The 21,564-nt window shown below is 42.1% G+C and overlaps 1 pseudogene; it reads right to left on the reverse strand.

The window, feature by feature from the left end:
- Positions 1-969: 969 nt before the first annotated feature.
- LOC125345063 lies at positions 970-19,297 on the reverse strand (annotated as a pseudogene).
- Between the last annotated feature and the right edge of the window lie 2,267 nt (positions 19,298-21,564).

Here is a 21,564-nt window from a genome sequence, read left to right on the forward strand (position 1 = left end):
ATTCAAGACTTACATATTCAATTACTTCTTCAATGTTTCCACTTCATTTTGTTTTTTTTTTTGGGGTCAGTCCTGGGGCTTGGACTCAGGGCCTGAGCACTGACTCTCCCTGGCTTCTTCTTGCTCAAAGCTAGCACTCTGCCACTTGAGCCACAGTGCCACTTCTGGCCATTTTCTGTATATGTGGTGCTGGGGAATTGAACCCAGGGCCTCGTGTATCCGAGACAGGCACTCTTGCCACTAGGCCATATTCCCAGCCCCTCCACTTCATTTTTAATGACGCTACTCAAAGTGTGGTCCAAGAATCTGGATCAGTCCAAAAGCTGTTTATTACTGAGTGATAAAAGAAAAGTTCAACGCCGGGCATTGTGGGCTCATGCCTATAATCCTAGCTACTCAGAAGGCTGAGATCTGAGGGTCCACACTTCAAAGCCAGCTCAGGCAGGAAAGTCTGTCAGACTCTTATCTCCAATTAATCACCAGAAAATTGGAAGTGGTGCGGTGGCTCAAGTGGTAGAGCTCTAGCCTTGAGCTGAAGAGCTCAGGGATAGCAAGCACCCAGTCTCTGAGTTCAAGTTCCAGGACTGAGAAGAAGAAAAAAAGTTTGCAAACTGAAAGCTAAGGTTTAAAAATTTGATTGAGTAAACTGATTAACCCTAATTATATATATATATATATATTTATTTTTATTTTTATTTTTTTTTTGGCCAGTCCTGGGGCTTGGACTCAGGGCCTGAGCAATATCCCTGGCTTCTTTTTCCTCAAGGCTAGCACTCTGCCACTTGAGTCACAGCACCACTTCTGGCCATTTTCTATATATGTGGCGCTGGGGAATCGAACCCAGGGCCTCATGTACACTGGGCAAGCACTCTTGCCACTAGGCCATATTCCCAGCCCCCTAATAATAATTGTTAAAGTGTCATCATTGAGTAAAAATGTAGTCTCATAAAGGACTTTATCTGGCCATTCAAAACGTACTTTGTCATTTTTTTTCACATTTGTTATAAAATTTTATTTCGGTAGCCAAGTGACTAGTGATTACAAAAAAGGTTAAATGTTAATTGGTTTTATTTCTGTTTCAGCATCTACAAAATTACCTCCAACTGCTCCTTCTTGGTAAAACCTTTCATGCTTTTCCCTGAAGCATGGCCAACAAACGTCATCACTCTAATAATTGGCTGATGCTTTCAAAGCATTTCTGCAATTTCCTGAACACTGTCTCGAAATGAAGAAAACAATCATAACTCTTGTGTCATCATATTTCTTTTCAGAGGTGTTTGTAGCTGTGGAACAGAAAATACTTTAGTTACAACTTTTCAAAAGTCTTTACAGAAGAACTAGTTTAAAACACTACCCTGAAGCCATATATTAATATTAAGTAATCATTTTTAATATATACGTAAGAAGTTTTAACGTCTTTTTCTACTGCATTACACAATAATTTTAACAATCTTGACTCCATTTCTCATAGGCTATCATAAAGTTGTAGTCAGGCACAGGTGGCTCACACCTGTAATCCGAGCTTCTCAGCGGAGGCTCACATCTGAGGAGCATGGTTCAAAGCCTATCTGGGCAGAAAAGTCGATCAGACTCCAATTTACCACCAGAAAACCATAAGTGGAGCTGTGGCTCAAAGTGGTGGAGCACTAGCCTCGAAGAAAAGAACTCGGGGACAGCACCCAGCTTCTGAGTTCAAACCCTATAACCCATAAAATGAAATATAAAGTTCCAAAGAAGACCATTAAGTGTCTGAGTCATTTTGAGTAGCACCGAACACAGGACATGACTGACTCTCCCCTTTAACTTTCTGGACAGACAGAAAAACACACTGCAGAGCTACCACTAGTTTCCTACAACTTTCCCTCCTGTTCACTAAAGGCCCTCTTAACCTGGCCACACATGCTCAACTTCACAAAAGATAACTGCAGAATACCCTCTAGTCAATTCTAAAGCCGCTGCCAATGCTTATTCTTGGTAACCAGCAGAATGCACGAAGATGAACATGAATTTTATGATCAAGCAACATATTTTCTAAGTGATATGTCTTATCTAAAATATACTATTATCCCTACTACTTCATGTTAATAAAAAACATTGAAAATAAGGTAATAATCTAAAACATGAAATAAAATGGACTGGCAACTAAATGAAATAGAAAATGGAAGTATGAATGGGATAATAAAGGCCAGGTAGTTACACAGATATTTTTGTGATTGTTTGCCTTGGCTTTCAAGCTTGGTATGGAACTTCAAATGAAATTTTTTTTTCTTCCTTGTGTCTGTGGTTTTTTTCTTTGTTTTTGTACTGCTCCTGGAGCTTAAACTCAGGGCCTAGGTTCTGTCCCTGAGCTTCTTTTTGTTCAAGGCTATTATTGCTATACCACTTGAACCACAGTGCCACTTCTGGCTTTTTCTGAGTAGTTTATTAGATAAAGTCTAGAGTCTCATCGATTGGTTTTGAAGCAGGATCCTCAGACCCCAGCCTCCTAAGTAGCTAGGATTACAAGTGTGAGCCACCAGCTGCCAGCCTATATGTTCTTCTTTTTTGAGGTAGGGTCTCACTATGTAGCTCAGCCTATCCTCAAACTCTTAACTCCTTCTGCCTCAACCTCTTGTATGCTGAGATTGCACATTTGTACAGTCAGGTTGACAATGCCTTTACCTTCCTTATTCATCATATACAAATGCCAGTAAGCAAACACTGTATATACTAATTAATTAATTAATTTCATTTTCACACTAATCCATTTTATTAAGAACTGGCTCAGACTATTCCACGGGAATCCATACAGTGATAGTTCACAATACAAAAGAAGCAAAAAGTAAGAGCTGAGAGAAGCAACTATAGCAAATAAACTTATTCTAAACATACTTGCTCTGAATCATTGTAGCATGAAGTTTCTGCGTGTGATCAATACCTGACAACCTGCTACTCTCACTGCAAATCCAGTCTCTAACCTCCTAGCGCCAGCCTCTCTACTCTCATTTCACTGAGGCTCTATCAAAGGCATCAATGACTTCCACACTGCCATATTAAAGGAAAACTTGGTAGTTCTTGTGACAGTTCTCTTAAGCGTTCCAGAGTCTACTCTTTCCTACTGCTACTGCTGTTTCTTCCCTACTTCTCCCATACACTTCTCCATTTCCTTCTCAAACTCCTTGGTGACGGCTTTGCTTTAAACTCTGTAGACGTTAATCTTCAGGACACCCTTCTAGACCCTCTTTGGTCTCCAAACTATCAATCTGGTGAACATCACACTGAATATCAAAAAAGCCAAGCAAGAGAATGATCCTGAATTCAAGTCTTAGTAACAGCACCAAATAAGTAATTGAGCCCTACACAGGAAGTGACACTGTAGCTCTAAGCAGTACAGTGCTAGCAGTGCCCAGGCCAAGAGTTGAAGCCCCACAACTGAGGGGGGGAAAAAAAAGCCCTACACCATCTGGCCTTCATTACTGCTCATCTGCACACCTCTTACCCTCACTCATCCTAATCTAGTCCACTGATCTTTAATAAAACTAACCAAACTAACAAATAGGGTCCTTGGACCATGCTATTCTTTCTGCCTACAATAATTTGCCTCCCTCACTTCCACCAGGTATCAGCTAAAACATTTCACACACAGGCTTCTCTAACCACTCTCTACACATGAAACTTTCTCCCGATGTGCGATAACTTGCTACTACTTTATTATAGATGGTTTTACTCTCACTCTTACTGGCCCCAAACTAACTTTTCCCTTATTATCTTATTCTAAGCATTCCTACTGCTCATACTTTCCAAAATTTATTCAAATTTTAACATTAATTTTTTAGAACAACTAAAATTCCTCTTCCTCCTTTTTTTTTTGTCATTCCTGGGCCTTGAACAGAAGTGGCGTGGTGGCTCAAGTGGCAGAGTGCTAGCCTTGAGCAAAAAGAAGCCAGGGACAGTGCTCAGGCCCTGAGTCCAAAACCAGGACTGGCCAAAAAAAAAAGAAAAAAAATTAAGAAAAGGTTCTACAAATAAGTAAACTTAAAACAAATTAGTTAGTAAAAAGAAATTCAACTCTAAAATTGAATGCAGATTTTTGCAATTTAAAAATAAAAAACATCTGGTTTTCCCAATTCAAGTCATATGTATTGTTTTCTACCAATTACTCAAAAACATCTCATTGCTTTTAAAAATAATGCATCTGGGGCTAGGGTTGTGGCTTAGTGTTAAAGTACTTGTCTCACATACATGAAGCCCCAGGTTTGATACCTGAGCACCACATATACAGAAAAAGTCAGAAGTGCTGCTGTGGCTCAAGTGGTAGAGTGCTAGCCTTGAGCACAAAGAAGCCAGGACAGTGCTCAGGCCCTGAGTCCAGGCTTCAGGACTGGCAAAATAATAACCCAAATCATAACAATAAAGCATCTTAGATGACTGTTTTATGTATCTTCAACAAAAACATTTTCATCCTTTCTTTACATAATTTCATACCACTTACCTTTTGTTCCATGCGTAATTCCAGAAAAGAAAAAATATGATGATCTCATTCCCATATGCTGCAGTAATTCATAACCATGATATAAACTAATACAAATGGCATACTCGCCGTCAATTATGCCTTGATGACGTCCCTGAAAAAAATCAATAATAAGTTGGGCTGGGGATATGGCCTAGTGGCAAGAGTGCTTGCCCCTTACACATGAGGCCCTGGGTTCAATTCCCCAGCACCACACATATAGAAAATGGCCAGAAGTGGCACTGTGACTCAAGTGGCAGAGTGCTAGCCTTGAGCAAAAAGAACAGTGCTCAGGCCCTGAGTCCAAGACCCAGGACTGGCCAAAAAAAAAACCCAAAACAATCAGCACATGTTAAATTCAACCAAAGAAACATGAAAATACAAGCACTATACCCATGCTCTCAGGCTAATGTGCCCATATGATAACCAAGTTTTGTTTTTTCCAGTCCTTACAGCCACAAGCACTGTCCCTGGCTTCTTTTTGCTCAAGGCTAGGTAGCACTCTACCACCTGAGCTCACAGCTCCACCTCTGCCTTTTTCTATACATGTGGTACTGAGGAATCAAACCCCGGGCTTCATGTATGCTAGGTAAGTACTCCACCACTAGGCCATATTCCCAGCCCCTGGTAACAAAGATTTAAAAGAAGAATACTTAGAATGTATTTCAATTATTTTCCTATAGCTTCCATTTTTAGTGGCATTTCTCAGTGAATCATTCTAAATTCTTCCCTGACAGTGTTGAATAGTTTTCTATAGCACCCTAACTATCTGAAACAGTAAACTTGCCTCTTTATCAAATACACTCACCAATAAAATCAAATTCAACAAGTTTAGATTTACTGAAAATTTTAGTGAACTTTTAACTTTAGGAAGAAATTTAAACATGTTTATTCATGTTTTAGATAACATAGTGAAATAGACTCCTTTAGAGGTTTGTTTGGCATGGCAGGACTGCATTTTCTGGTGTAAAATAAAAGTGACTCCTATGTAGTCACAAATATTCATTAATTATTCTCTCTGGCCTCTTCAAAATCTTTTATCTCTAGCTAGGTGCTCTTACCCTTTTGCTCCTTGCTACTTGGGAGTCTGCCTCAAGAATACTTCTCACCAGCCATCCTAGCAACTAAAAGCCTAGGCTGATCAAGCATGTGTCTAGGAAGGAAGCAAGATGCTTTCTCAAGACCTAACCAGCAAAATCCAGAGCCCAAGAAAGCAAAGACCTTAATTCAGATCCCAGGAACTGCTAAATAAAAGCTATGTTCCATGGAGTTACACTTCTAGACTTGGGTGTCTTTTTATATAGTGAGCTTTTCTTCCAACCTTGGGCCCAGCTTGACAGATATTTTCATACACCTACTTCTCTCCAATGAACATTAAGTATTACAAGTTTTTTGTGATGCTTCTTCCTTTCTGGTATTACAAGTAAGCCTAAATATTCTGGGATTCAAATTTAGCTACAATTTGCTCTTTCATGGGTCAGTGATACGCTTCAATAACTCATTTTATGTTTTAGCCTTCCTATCATAAACATTTATACTTACCACAATATTTGGAGATGGGTTTTTCCTAAATTGATCTCTGGCCAGAATTATCTGGTACTTGGTTAGATTGGGGATATCTCTTCTCATCAAAACATTGCTCAGAATCAGAGAACTTGCAAATGTTTCCAAACTCTGCAAATGTAAAAAAAAATATTGCAAGTTTAAAGACCTTTTTTCAAACATATTAATTTTTGCCACAAGTTAAAGTAATTAATATATTTAATAAAGTTTGTTTTGAAATGAAGTTTTGGGCTAACACAGCATAGATAATAAAATTGAAGCATCGTTGACATCTAAACCTGGATAGTATCTAAACATAGGCCTCACAAGCTAGGGCTCACACCTGTAATCCAAGCAACTCAGGATCTGAGCATCACAGTTCAAAACCAGCCTGGACAGCAAAGATTAAACTCTTTTTTTTGCCAGTCCTGGGGCTTTGACTGAGGGCCTGAGCACTGTCCCTGGCTTCTTTTTGCTCAAGGCTAGCACTCTGCCACTTGAGCCCCAGCGCCACTTCTGGCTTTTGTCTGTGTATGTGGTGCTGAGGAATCGAACCCAGGGCTTCATGCATGCTAGGCAAGCACTTTACCACTAAGCCACATTTCCAGCCCCAAGATTAAACTCTTTTTTTTTTTTTTTTTTTTGGCCAGTCCTGGGCCTTGGACTCAGGGCCTGAGCACTGTCCCTGGCTTCTTCCCGCTCAAGGCTAGCACTCTGCCACTTGAGCCACAGCGCCGCTTCTGGCCGTTTTCTGTATATGTGGTGCTGGGGAATCGAACCTAGGGCCTCGTGTATCCGAGGCAGGCACTCTTGCCACTAGGCTATATCCCCAGCCCCCAAGATTAAACTCTTATTTCCAATGATCTACTCAGAGAAAGCCAGAAGTCTTGCTGTGGCTCAAAAAGTAGAATGCTAGCTAGCCAAACAAAACAAGCTTATAGACAGTGCCCAGGCAAGTTTTCGCCCCAGGATTGGCAGAAAGAAAAAGAAGAAGGGTTAGGAATGTAGCTTAGTGGTAGAGTGCTTGCCTAGCATGCATCAAACTCTGAGTTTCATTCCTCAGCACTACATAAACAGAAGAAACCACAAGTGGTGCTGGGGCCTCAGTGGTAGAGTGCTAGCGTTTAGCAAAAGAAGCTTAGGGACCATGCCCAGGCCTCGAGTTCAAGCCCCTGGACTGGCAAGATAGAAAAGAAGAAAATTATTATTCTTTTTTTGAAATATTGATTTATTTCATTTCATCACTCCTCAACCTACAAACATTATAATCTAAGACCATGAAAGGAGTGCAGTGGTATTTTTCATTGCTGCATCTTCCACCTCTAGAACAAATAATAGCACATAGGTTCCAAGTAAATGTTTGCAGATGGTTGAATAAATTGAAATGTCTTCAGCATATTTAATTGCATTCACTAGTTCTTCAAACCAGGATTGCACATCTATCACATATTAAATGTAGCTCTGAAATACTGGGAATCTTATGACTAAGACAAATGACGCTGGCTGCTCTCATAGTTTACAATCCAAGCAACGAAACCAAAGGATCAAGAAATGGATAGAAAAAACCAAGGCGTAAGATATCACAAGAAACGTACACACTGCCCTACTATGTAACTGTACCCTTTTTTGCACAACACCTTGTCAAAAAAATTTGTGTTCAATTAATAAATAAATTAAAATAAAAAAAATCACAGGGAGAGGCCAGAGCAGGATATATTTCCACATGACCTGGATAAAGGGATTTGCTCTTGTGCACTGGGTGAGCAGGATCACAGAAATGTTGAACTTATGTTTGTAGCAGGACACAGTTCTCAAGAATTTTAGCCATTCCCTGGAATAGGCATATACAATTGGTTGAGATGAACATGTAGTAAGTAGAATGGGGTGTGTGCAACCTATTCAAACAGGCCAAAGTGATGAAGTGAATTTTGCTGGAAATACAAGAGCTTATTTTAAAAAAAAAAAGAAAGAAATGGATAGAGACAGAGATTGTAGCTCATAGCAAGTGCAGGGTCCTATGTCTGATCCCTGATTCTAGGACAAAAAAAAAGACTAAAAGAAGGTAACAGATAAGTTTTGTTTCCTTGGTTTTGTTGTTGAAAGTGTTTTCATTTTTATTCAATGTAGCCCAAATTAGCCTTAAACTTGTAATCCCCCCGCCTCATCCTCCCGAGTTCTAAGATTACAGGCATAGCCACATAACCAGTTGAAAATAGGTAATTTTGATAAATACAATTTTTATTAATACAATTAAGAATCTAGAACTCCATTGAATGTATGTATGTGTGTCTATATACATGTATATACACACACACATATATGTATATATATCACATTTTCTTGAGTGGGTCAAGAGAATGTGGTATATGTACACCATGGAATTTTATGCTTCCACCATAAAGAAGAACATTGCCCCATTTGTAAGGAAATAGACCTGAAGCAAGCCAGACCTGAAGAAATATAGGCTATATGGTTTCCCTCATTTGTAATCGATAGAATGTATCTATAAATCTACAAATAAACCTAATGGATAGTAAAAGACAAAAACATTACACTTGGACATGATAGATTAAACAGGACTCTAAACATTCACACAGTGAGAACAAAGGAGGATATTCTTAGGAGAGGATCATAAGGGCTCAAGCGCTGTGTGCATATGAACACATAAAATGATGCTAGTCCAAATGAATTCCAAGAAATGGAAATAACAAGTTTTTTCATCATATTGTTTGTGGTGGGTTTTCCCCCCTCTTTTCTTCTAGTTTTCCCTTTACTCGCTGTTTTTTATTTCTGTATCCTTTGTCATGTATACAAGTTTATCTCATTTGGGGAGGGGAAGGGAAGCTTAGGAACAGTAGGACCAATTGTGCACTAATTCAGCAGTGATACTCAACAGTCACTATGTTGGAAATGAACTATACAACTTGGCGGGGAGGCGTTCAGGATGGGAAGAACTGGGAGAAAATGAGGGAGGGTGTGACACTGTTCAAAAAGAAATGCACTGTCTTAAGTAACTGTAACTCCTCTGTACATCACCTTAGAATAAAAAAAGAATCTAAAAGAGAGTAAAGTTACGTAGCTTTGAGGCTATGTATGTTAACATGAACGATGAGTTGAGTCTATGATGTTATGTTCTGACGGAGCAAGCATTCCAGAAAGAAAATAGTAAACCAACAGGAATAATGTTAATGGTAAATGAAGGAAGAAAGAGACCTCTACATGAACAGCTGCTAGAGTGACAAATAATTGTTTATCTTAGTACATTTCTTACCTCTCTTCCAGCTTTCCTGAATATATTGTCTTTTAAAAAAAGCACTCTAGGGCTGGGGATATAGCCTAGTGGCAAGAGTGCCTGCCTTGGATACACGAGGCCCTAGGTTCGATTCCCCAGCACCACATATACAGAAAACGGCCAGAAGCGGCGCTGTGGCTCAAGTGGCAGAGTGCTAGCCTTGAGCGGGAAGAAGCCAGGGACGGTGCTCGGGCCCTGAGTCCAAGGCCCAGGACTGGCCAAAAAAAAAAAAAAAAAAGCCCAGAAGTGGCACTGTGGTTCAAGTGGCAGAGGGCTAGCCTTGAGCAAAAAGCCAGGGACAGTGCTCAGGCCCTGAGTCCAAGGCCCAGGACTGGCAAAAAAAAAAAAAAAAGAATGTAGTTCAGTAGTTAGGGGACTGATCTAATAAGAAAGACCCTGCCAACAAAGGAGGGGGGGCAGGAGGGAGGACTGGAGGGAAGAATGAAGAAAAGAAGAGAGAATGGCCAGAATATGCTATATCTTCAATAAATAATACTTAGGAAAAAAACAATGCTAAGATTTTTTTATTTAATTCCATTGTCAAGGTGATGTGCAGAGGAGCTACAGTTACGTATGGTAAGGCAGTGAGTGCATTTCTGGTAAACTAGTTACCTCCTCCATTTTCTTCTACCTCCATTCCTTCCCAATGTCCCCCCTCCCCAAGTTATACAGATAGTTTATAACATATTATCTGTTTCTTTTCTTTTTTTCTTCTTCTTTTTTTTTTCCTTTGGCCAGTCCTGTGGCAAGAACTGAGGGCCGGGGCACTGTCCCTGGCTTCTTTTTGCTCAAGGCTAGCACTGTACCACTTGAGCCACAGCGCCACTTTCAGCTTTTTCTGGTTAGGTGGTGCTGAGGAATCAAACTCAGAGCCTGAGGCATGCTAAGCAAGCACTCTACTATTAAGCCAAATTGCCAGCCCCAACATAATGTCTTGTAAGTATCACTGATGCATTGGTTTGTCCTTTGTCCTTTGTAATGGAGATTTAACAACAAAAAGAAACCACAGGGCTGGGAATATGGCCTACTGGTAAAGGGCTAGCCTCATATACATGAAGCCCTGGGTTCGATTCCTCAGCAACACAGAATTTACAAAAAGCCAGAAGTGGCGCTGTGGCTCAAGTGGCAGAGTGCTAGCCTTGAGCAAAAAGGAAGCCAGGGAGAGTGCTCAGGTTCTGAGTTCAAGGCCCAGGACTGGCAAAAATAAATAAACTAATTAATTAATTAATCGATTGAAGAAAGAAAGAAAATGACAATCGTGTTAAAAAGAAAGAAAGAAAGAAAGAAAGAAAAAGTGTCCCCACAAAATTTCAAAGTAGCTGCCCACTGGAAAGAAATCTACACTAGTTTTACAAAGGTCCCTTCCCTCCTCTCCCCTTCTTTTCCTTCCTCCCTTCCTTGGAGTTACTGGCACCTGAAATAACGGCCTCAAGTTCTCCCTCTTTCACTCAGGTTGGTGCTCTACCACTTAAGCCACACCTCCACTCTGGGTTTTTTTGCTGGTTGATGGAGGATAAGAAGCTCATGGACTTTTCTTCCTGGGATGGCCTTGAACCACAATCATCAGATATCAGTCTCCTGAATAGCTAGGATTTCAGGTGAGGGCTGCCAGCTAAGATTAAACTTCTTGAAAGGCTGAAATGATAATGAAATACCAAAAATAAAAAAGTTACATTAACAGTATGGCTCGAATGGTAGAAAGCTTGCCTAGCAAATGGAAGGACCTGAACAGAAATTCCAATATCACCAAAAAAAAAATAATAATAATGCAACTGGGAATATGGCCTAGTGTAAAGTGCTTGCCTTGTATACATGAAGCCCTGGGTACGATTCCTCAGCACCACATATAAAGAAAAAGCTGGAAGTGGTGCAGTGGCTCAAGTGGTAGAGTGCTAGCCTTGAGCAAAAAGAAGCCAGGGACAGTGCTCAGGCCCTGAGTTGAAGGCCCATGACTGGCAAAAAAACAAAGCGGGGGCTGGGGATATGGCCTAGTGGTAAGAGTGCTTGCCTCCTATACATGAAGCCCTGGGTTCAATTCCCCAGCACCACATACACAGAAAATGGGCAGAGGTGGCGCTGTGACTCAAGTGGCACAGTGCTAGCCTTGAGCAAAAAGAAGCCAGGGACAGTGCTCAGGCCCTGAGTCCAAGCCCCTGGACTGGCAAAAAAAAAAAAAAAAAAAAGGAACAAAAAAGAAAGAAAAAGGAAAAAAAAATGTATGGAAGTACTGTAGGAAAACTGGTCTACCCTCGTTAATGTCTAGAGAATTAGATTGCTCGCAGCTTTGTAAAAGGTTATCTGGGCTCATAATTCTATTTGTTTGATTACTCCTTTTTCTTCTACGTGATCATCTTCCTTAACCATGTGGCTAACATGGGAATCATCAAAATCCGTAGGTCGTTCAGAGAGCCAGCCCACTTTTGAGAAAGAAGAACATATTCATGTCTCAATGGAAGAAGTGGCAAAGAAATCTCTCATCATCTTTAATCCATCCCTAAACTCATAATTTCAAAGAACTCTTCAATATATGGATTCTATAAAGTACTGTATGTTCTTTTTTCTAGATTCTGCCAGTGAATTTATGCAAACCTAGAACTAGGAGAAAAATGGCTTACCTGGATGTATGTCTTCTGGATGGCTGCCAGTTCATTCCCAAGGGGAACAACAAACTTCACAACTCGTCTTCCATGAGAATATGGCAAAATATCTGGAGAATCTTCAGAACAAAGTTCTATCTAACCAATTAGTAGGTTACTAATAACCTGCTGCACAGCCTACACAAAATCCATAAAATGTGAGAATAAATTATTTAACATGTTGATTTAACTACATCCAGAAATAAAACAGTAAGAGCCTCAGGCCAGTATAGGACAGATAGCAAGAGTCTGTCTCAAAAACAAACCAACCCCCCAAAAAAAACCCCAAACCCCCAACCCCCCCAAAAAAAACCCACAGGAAGAGGGAAATTGGAAGAAAAATGATGGAGCAGGCAAAAATGTTCCACAAGAAATGTACTGATTACCTAACTTATGTAACTGTAACTGTAACCCTGCCATACATCACTTTTTAATTTAAAAATTTTAAATTTAAAAAAATATTACACACTCCACATACCCTATGAGAACAGGAGAAAAATAATTTTGAAACATTTTTTTTCTACCCATAACATTTCTCTAATAAGAACATTAGAGCATTTCTTTTTTCTTTTTTCTTTTCTTTTTTTTTTTTTTTGCCAGTCCTGGGCCTTGGACTCAGGGGCTGAGCACTGTCCCTGGCTTCCTTTTGCTCAAGGCTAGCACTCTGCCACTTGAGCCACAGCGCCACTTCTGTCCATTTTCTGTATATGTGGTGCTGGGGAATTGAACCCAGGGCCTTATGTATACGAGGCAAGCTCTCATGCCACTAGGCCATATCCCCAGCCCCTCTAACAAATTTCTTAAATATATTTCCGGCACTTTTCAAATGTAATCTTACAGAGATAGGCAAACATATTTTTGAGTAGGGCTGAAAATCTTTGGGGGGGGGGGCTGGAATTTTTCCCAAGTGGAAAGAGTACACACGTGGCATTCTAACAACCCTGGTTCCAGTACCAAGAAATAAAATATGTGCATTTTGAATATTCTCCAATATAGGGAACAAGAGCTCTTGAAAAAATGGTTGATTCTGGGCTGGGAATATAGCCTAGTGGCAAGAGTGCTCGACTCGTTTACATGTAGCTCTGGGTTCAATTCCCCAGCACCACATATACAGAAAATGGCCAGAAGTGGCGCTGTGGCTCAAGTGGCAGAGTGCTAGCCTTGAGCAAAGAGAAGCCAGGGACAGTGCTCAGGCCCTGAGTCCAAGGCCCAGGACTGGCAAAAAAATGAAAATAAATAATGGTTGATTCTATATCTAGGAGAAGAAAAATATCAAATAAGCATAAATTATCCCGTGATGTAAGTAAAATTTTAAATGTTTTAAAGGGAAATAAAGAAGCGTATGTATCTAAAGGACATAGAAATTGTGTTGAAGAAGCTCTGCAATGGCCAACGCTATCCCAGTCTGAGCAACAAAACTGAATATGGACTGTAGCCCATAGAAAACAATCAATATATATTAGTTCATAAAGATATAAAGAAGTGAATTCACAAATAACAGCTCTTTGTTACAAAAGAATGTCAGTTAAGCGTAGAAGGTGAACTTGTGGGATACCCCAATAATCTGAAAACCTAGTACAGTACTCGAAAGGCAGAGACTGGAGACCTTGAGTTCCAGGCTAGTCTAGAACTCACTAAGCAATTTGTTGAAAGGAAGGAAAGGAAAGAAGGAGGGTAAGAGGAAGGGTGAGTAAGAGAAAAGGGATGGAGGAGGGGTAGTAATAGTGATTTTAAAGAAAACACAGAAGTAATCGTTGGCAGCTAGATCACAATTAGATGCTAAAATAGAGCACGAATATAGTGCAAACTATCTCCCCCACTAGGTACTTATTCATTATAGAGGGAGAAACCCAAAAGACGTCATCTTAGATTAGGAGCACCAGAAGTAGGTCACCGTGTAGCCCTGACAGGATGTGCTGAGCATAGCTATGTACAGCGTCCCTTCTGGTCTGCAAAATACCAGACAAACCAAACTGAGTGACATTCTACAAAATGCTGTTCCAAAACATGCAGCTTATGAGAGACAAGACTAAGGAATTGTCGCAGATTGGAAGGGAATAAGGAGATAAGACCAGTAAGTTAAGTTCAAGATTTTAGATTGCGCAATGGGGAAAAAGAGGCATTGATGGGCAAGCAGAATTCAAATTATAGTTGGTATATTAGCTACTAGCATTCTTACTATGGTTGTATTAATGTCAGCATTAGCAGAAATTAAGTGAAAGACAAAGATTTAAACATTTACAAATTTTTCCATAAGTCTAAAATTATTTCCAAGTTAAACTAAAAAGAACTATACATAGCAATTACTAAAAAGTAGTCATAGCCCGGCCCTGCTGGCTCAGACCTGTAATCCTAGCTACTCAGGAAGATGAGATCTGAGGATCATAGTTTGAAGCCAGCGTTGGCTTCGTGAGACCTTTATCTCCAATAAACTACTCAGAAAAAGCCAGAAGTGGTGTGACGGCTCAAGTGATTGAACTAGTCTTGAGACAAAGAAACTCAGGGACAGAACCCAGGCCCAGAGCTCAACTTGCAGGACCAGCAAAATAATAAAAACAAAAAGCAGGGGCTGCAAATGGGGCTTAGTGGTAGAGTGCTTCCTTGCCTAGCATGCATGAAGCCCTGGGTTTGATTCCTCAGCACCACATAAAGAGAAAAAGCCAGGAGTGGTGCTGTGGCTCAAGAGGTAGAGTGCTACTAGCATTGAGCAAAAACAAACCAGGGACAGTGCTCAGGCCCTGAGTTCAAGCCCTCATACTGACAAAAAATAAAATAAATTAAAAAATAGCCCTAGTACATTAATTGGTATTTTTAAATAAATAGCTTTAAGGGAGAGAGCAAGGGAAGGAGTAACTTTGTCCAAAAAGAAATGTACTCTTTACCTGATTTATGGAACTGTAACCCCTTTGTCCATCACCAGTATATTAACAATTAAAAAATTAGAAAAAATAGCAGCAACAACAAAATAACACTGAAGCCATAAAACTACTGATCCAAAGAGTAGCTAAGTTCAGCAGGTAAGTGGGATGTTGAGGTTGGAAGATCTTTTAGAGCACAGAAGTTCAAGAAGTGTAAGACCCGACTGGGCAACATGGCCAAGCCCCACATCAACAAACAAATAGCAAATCAAATAAAAACAGGAAAAAAAAAAAGCCTCCTGCAGGACTGGGATGTAGCTCAGTGGCAAAGCGCTTGCTTAGCAAGTGCAACCAACATCCTGGATTCCATCCCCACTAAGAAGAAAAACAATACTGCTTAACAACAACAACAATATACATATATATATATATATTATATATATTAAAAAAAAAAGTAAAGGCAGACGCAAGTGGCTCACACCTGTAATCCTAGCAACTCAGGAGGCTGAGATCTGAGGATGTGAACTTCAAAGCCAACCCGTGCAGTTGCCCATGAGACTCTTACCTCCAGTTAACCACTAGAAAACCATTAGTGGGGACTGGGAATGTGGCCTAGTGGCAAGAGTGCTTACCTCATATTCATGAAGCCCAGGGTTCGATTCCTCAGCACCACATCTACAGAAACGGCCAGAAGTGGTGCTGTGGCTCAAGTCGGAGAGGACAAACCTTGAGAGCAAGAGTTCATGGACAGCGTCCAGACTCAGAGTTCAAGCTCCACAACTGACAAAAAAACAAAATGCAAAAAAAACCTACTTCACCCACAAAAGAAAATTAAGGCACGTTGTATAAACTACCTCCAACAGAATTCCTGATAATAACAGAAATCATAACCATAGGCTAGACCCCCAAGTCTCAGGATAGTCATCAGTTGCTATAGCAGTTGTATAACCAAATACTACCAACATGCCCCCTAAGTAAATTAAAAATACTATTAACCCAATATAAGAACTTCCGCTTAAAACCAATAGACCACACCCAACAGCCCCACCAATAGAACTCAAACATTTTCACAAGTGAGTGTTCCAAAACAGAAAACTGGGCGTCATGCTACTCTTCCAATCTCACATTCGCTATCACGCTCCCTTTTCCACTCTAATCTCTTAAGCCTTAAGTATCATCCTAATCACATTGTTTCTTTTACTTCCTTCCCTTCCTCTCCTAGCAGTACTGGACATTCAACTCAAGGCCTGTTTCCAGGCCTTGCATTTGCAAGGCTTACTTCTTGAGCCACAACCCCAGCCTCCAGCTAAATACTTCTTTTTTGTTGTTGGTTGTTGTTGGTTGTGGGGCTGGACCTCAGGGCCTGGGGGCTGTGCCAGAGCTTTTTCCACTTAAGGCTGGCATTCTACCACTTTGAGCCACAGTACCACTGCCAGTTTTCTGGTGGTTAACTGGAGATAAGAGCCTCAAGGACCTTCCTGCCTGGGCTGCCTTCAAACCGTGATCCTGAGATCTCAGACCCCTGAGTAGCTAGGATTACAGGTGTTAGTCACTGGTGCTGGCTCCAGCTAAATATTTCTAATGAGTCTTTGCAGGTCATATTCCCTATAGCCTACACCGTCCATTCAAACTACTAAGAATAAAATGCATGCTTCATGTTCTGTTCCTTAAGTAGGACAGGTAGGGCCAGTGTCCTTATCATAACAGATAAATAGAAACCATTTCTATTTAGTGGCGAGAAGTAAATGACCTCTATAAGTACATCCCATTGCTCCCACACCTGTACTTGGTATCTACATAGAAAGGAAAGGCAGTATCAGGCAGGTACATATTTCGTCCTTATGATATTGACATTTAAAATTACCTGACCTGGCTGCCATGGAATAGTCCTATATGTCTACTTACAGTCCTTGAATTATTATCTTAGCTTCCAAACTCTACCAATATCCTACTTTACATCACTGTGCCATCCATGATGCACACCTGACATCTGTTAAGTTTTTTTAAAAAAGGAAAAGGAAAGAAAATAGGGAGGAAGGGATAGGGAGAGGGAGGGAGAGCAAAGACACTGATTAACATAACCAAGACAGGGGCTGGGAATATGGCCTAGTGGTAGAGTGCTTGCCTTGTATGCATGAAGCCCTGGGTTTAATTCCTCAGCAGCACATATATAGAAAAAGCCAGAAGTAGCACTGTGGTTCAAGTGGCAGAGCGCAAGCCTTAAGCAAAAAGAAGCCAGGGATGATGCTCAGGCCCTGAGTTCAAGGCCCAGGACTGGCAAAACAAAACAAAATTTTTAAAAAAGTGAGCAAGAGTATTTCCTATGACCACCTATTATGGGATAATAAACAACCATCAAAAACTTCCATCACGGGCTGGGGATATAGCCTAGTGGCAAGAGTGCCTGCCTCGGATACACGAGGCCCTAGGTTCGATTCCCCAGCACCACATACACAGAAAACGGCCAGAAGCGGCGCTGTGGCTCAAGTGGCAGAGTGCTAGCCTTGAGCGGGAAGAAGCCAGGGACAGTGCTCAGGCCCTGAGTCCAAGGCCCAGGACTGGCCAAAAAAAAAAAAAAAAAAAAAACTTCCATCACTAATAATGATCCTCTGCAAAATACATCTTAACAATATACACTACAGAATACACCACACAAAATTCTTACCTGGCAATAAGCATAGTTTCCAAGAGCCTTATGAGCTTCGTCAACAACTACACACTTGACATCAGCAGCAGGACAAGCTCCTCTAGTAAGGTCATTTACCATGACCTGAGGTGTAAGAAACAGAACTCTCTTGCTGGACCATATTTCCTTCCTGGTGACAGCTTGAGTAGAACCTGCAAATTAAAGTGACAGTCTACCTCTAAACTTCACACTGAAGCTGGAGATGTGGCTCAAGTGGTAGAATGAATCTGAATCTGCAATTCAGCCAATAAATAAACTTCATATTGTTTATCTACAAAGTCATATAATCTGGACAACTTTATGAATGGTTTGGTACATTGGTTAAGTGAAGAACAATTTTCACAATGCACTGGAATGATATTTTCATTATTTTTTGTTACTGATTGATTAGTGGACCTGATGTTGGAACTGAAGGCTTTATGCACTTGCTAAGGCAGAGGCTCTCCTGATTTTGAAGACATGGGACTCACTTTGCCCAGGGAAAGCCTGGATAACTATCTTCCTATTGATGTTCCCATTAAGTTCGGATGCCAGTTGGATAACCTCAGGCCCAGCCTCTTCTAGTTAGAGACTTGTCAACTTTTTTGTTTGTTTGTTTGTTTTTTGGCCTGGGATGGCCTGGAACCTTCATCCTCCCCATTGCAGCCTCGAGGTAGCTGGGAGCACAGGCAGGGGCTACTCATGCCAGGCCTATTAGGCCACACATTAAAGCGCTGATGTTGCCCAAATGTCAAAGCTGCCTCTAACCAAAGGCCGCAAGTAGGTTATATTTACATAATTCCTGCAGAAGTGCACACGAATTGAAGAGAAGCAAAAATATACAACAGAGAAGTTTTTCTTGAGATGAATACCACAATTATCTAGAGATTATACACTCTTCATTGCTTCCAAATATTGACAAGCTATACAAAGGTAATCTCTGAAAGCTAAATAAAGTAATCAGTACTAGACTTGCTACAAAACCTGCCATGGGAGAGAATGGGATATGTGTATGTTTGCATGCGAACTACTGTACATGGTGCAGGAGTTCCAGTAGTTCTATTTCCACCAGAATACGTCCACATCCCCTTGGGAACCCGGCTCTTCATCCATTCCTACTAACATACCTGTCAGTTCGGCCATGTGGGGTTGCGGAATACCCATCACCTGGTAGCAAGCCTCGATCTGTTGTGTCACCAAAGGCTTGGTGGGCGCCATGAAAACCACCTTGCCAGAAGGGAACCAGCGGTAGAAATTGTACATGACCACTGCGGCAATGAAGGTCTTCCCCAGCCCGGTAGGCAGGCAGACGAGCGGGTTACAGAACAGGGCGGTCCGGGAGATGCGCAGCTGGTAGTCTCGGACCGGACAATTGGTGGGATAAATCCACAGGGCGCCCGAGGAGGTGCAGAAGCCGCCATTCTCTCCCCTCAGCCGCTGCTCGGCCTCGAACGCCGCCACCAGCAACACCTCGTCATCGGACTCGGGCTGGGCCTCCTCGACCGCGGCGGACAACCGACGGCGCCCGGGAGCTGCGGACGCCGGGGTCCCGAGGCCGCTCCCTCGGGAGGCTGCAACCCGGGGCCCCGGAGGATCGGGAAAGGCTGGAGCCCCACGTCTGGAAAAGCGTTCGCTGCCGTCCGCTCATCGCGCAGAGGACGACCAGAAACTCCGCTCAGCCTCCCGCAGCCACGGCAGCGGAACCGCCACAGCTGCGGCCCCGGTAGGCTTCATTCGCACCAAAGTGTGCAAGCAGAAGGCGAGGGCGCGGCGGGCTCGGCTCCCATCCGAAATTGCCTCCAGCCAGCCTCGGGCTGCGATTGGGGATCCGGTCGTTTCCCGGAAGTCTTTGCGCGAGCTCCCGCAGGCGCATGCGCGCTGTGAGAGTGTGAGCCGCGTTACTCTAAACCTCGTCCGGTTCCCATTCGCTGTTTCTTTAGCCTAAAAAAAGTCCCAATCTAGATCTGAGTTCCGCTTGCAAGCCTTGAGAGCCTCGACGACACTGCTACGGTGTTAATCACTTACAATGATTGAATAAATAACTAGGTAAAAAGCCGTGAGACCCGGGGGACGATATTTGTGGAGGAAGTCGTGGTTACTGAGCATTTAAACCTGAAGATGAAGTGAGAAACAAATACGTGTGAATATTTGTAAATTCCTACATTTTTCTCTCTCAAGGGAAAAACATACCACGTCTTTTTTGCTGTTAGGAGTGGTAACCTATTAGATCTGTGTGTGTGTGTGTGTGTGTGTGTGTGTGTCTGTGTCTGTGTCTGCGTCTCTGTGTATGCCGTTATGGGGGCTTGAACTCTGGGCCTGGGTGCTGTCGCTGGGCTTTTTTGCTCAAGGAGAGCACTGTACCGCTTGAGCCTCACCTCCACTTCCGGCTTTTTTGCTGGTTAGTTGGGGACTTTCCTACCCAGGCTGTCATGGCATCATGATCCGCAGATCCCAGCCTTGTGAGTAGATAGGATGACAGGCATGAGCCACTATGCTCAGCTTTTAATGGTTTTTTAAGTTGTTTACTCCCAAAGGAATGCAAATCCAAACAACTCTGAAATTCCATCTCACCATAGTTAGATTGGCGAACACTGTGAATTTGAACAACAAATATTGGCAGGACTGTGAGGGGGGAGCGTGGGAAACCCAATTGCACTGTTGGTAAGAATGTAAACTCTCAACAGAAGTCTGGAGGTTCCTATGGAAAACAAAACATAAGTGTTAGGTTTTAAAGTAGGTAGCCGGTAAGGAGCCCGCCACCTGGTACTCAGGCACTTTATTACTGAACTGCTGGCCTGTGGCCAAGGTGATGCATGACCTGAGAGAAGGGGTGACCCCCACCCAGCCCTGCCTTATCTAGGGCAAGGGCAGGGGGGTATTGCCAGGTGGATTAGGTTGTGACCTCAGGGCAGAGGGAAGTAACTGCCTCCAGGTCTGCTGGTTACCCAGATAACTGGGTGGAGACTTAACCAGGTGAGGGACATGTCAGGTGAGGGACATCTTCATGGAGCCCTCCCAGGGCAGACCCTACATTAAGGGCTGGGAATATGGCCAAGTGGTAGAGTACTTGCCTCGTATACATGAAGCCCTGGGTTGGATTCCGCAGCACCACATATATAGGAAAAGCCACAGTGGCACTGTGGTTCAAGTGGTAGAGTGCTAGCCTTGAGCAAAAAGAAGCTGGGGACAGTACTCAGGCCCTGACTTCAAGCTCCCAGACTGGCAAAGAAACAAAAACAAAACCAAGAACAAAAACAAAACCAAACATAAGGGGTGGACACGTGGCTTAGTGGTAGAGCGCTTGCCAAGCATGCATGAAACCTGGGTTCAATTCTTCAGTACTACATAAACAGAAAAGGCTGGAAGTGGCACTACAGTGCTCGCCTTCAGAAAAAGCCTAGGGACACTGCCCAGACCCTCAGTTCAGCCTCAGGACTGGAGAAACAAAACAAAAAAGCAAACTTAAACATATACCTTCCTTACCACCCAGCCATATCAAGACTATCTACCTAGAACATCACAAACCAGGATACTGTAAAGACACTTGTACATCCATGTTCATTGCTGTATTATGTACAGTAGCGCAGTTGTGGAAATAGCCCAGATGCCCAGCCAAAAAAAATGTGGTACTAGTATGGAATGGAATTTTGCACAGCCATTAGAAAGAGTCATATTATGTCATTTGCAGGGAAATGGATGGATCTAGAACAAATCATGTTAAGTGAGGTAAGCCAAGCTTAGAGAGACAAATGACAATGTTTTTCTCTAAACTATACCAGCTGGTAATATGGCCTAGTGGCAAGAGTGCTTGCCTCGTATACATGAAGCCCTGGGGTCGATTCCATATCAACACATATAAACAAAATGGCCAGAAGTCATGCTGTAGCTCAAGTGGCAGATTGTTAGCCTTGAGCAAAAAGAACCCAGGGACAGTGCTCAGGCCAAGACCAAGCCTAGGACTGGCAAAAAAAAAAAAAACAAGAACAAAAAAACAACAACAAAGACCTATTTGCTTCCTAAATATAGCAGAACATGATAAACTGCACAGGACTGTAGGCATTCACACACAGTCAGATCAAAGG

Source organism: Perognathus longimembris, unplaced genomic scaffold (genome assembly GCF_023159225.1).
Source record: "Perognathus longimembris pacificus isolate PPM17 unplaced genomic scaffold, ASM2315922v1 HiC_scaffold_5262, whole genome shotgun sequence".
Taxonomy (NCBI): Eukaryota; Metazoa; Chordata; class Mammalia; order Rodentia; family Heteromyidae; genus Perognathus; species Perognathus longimembris.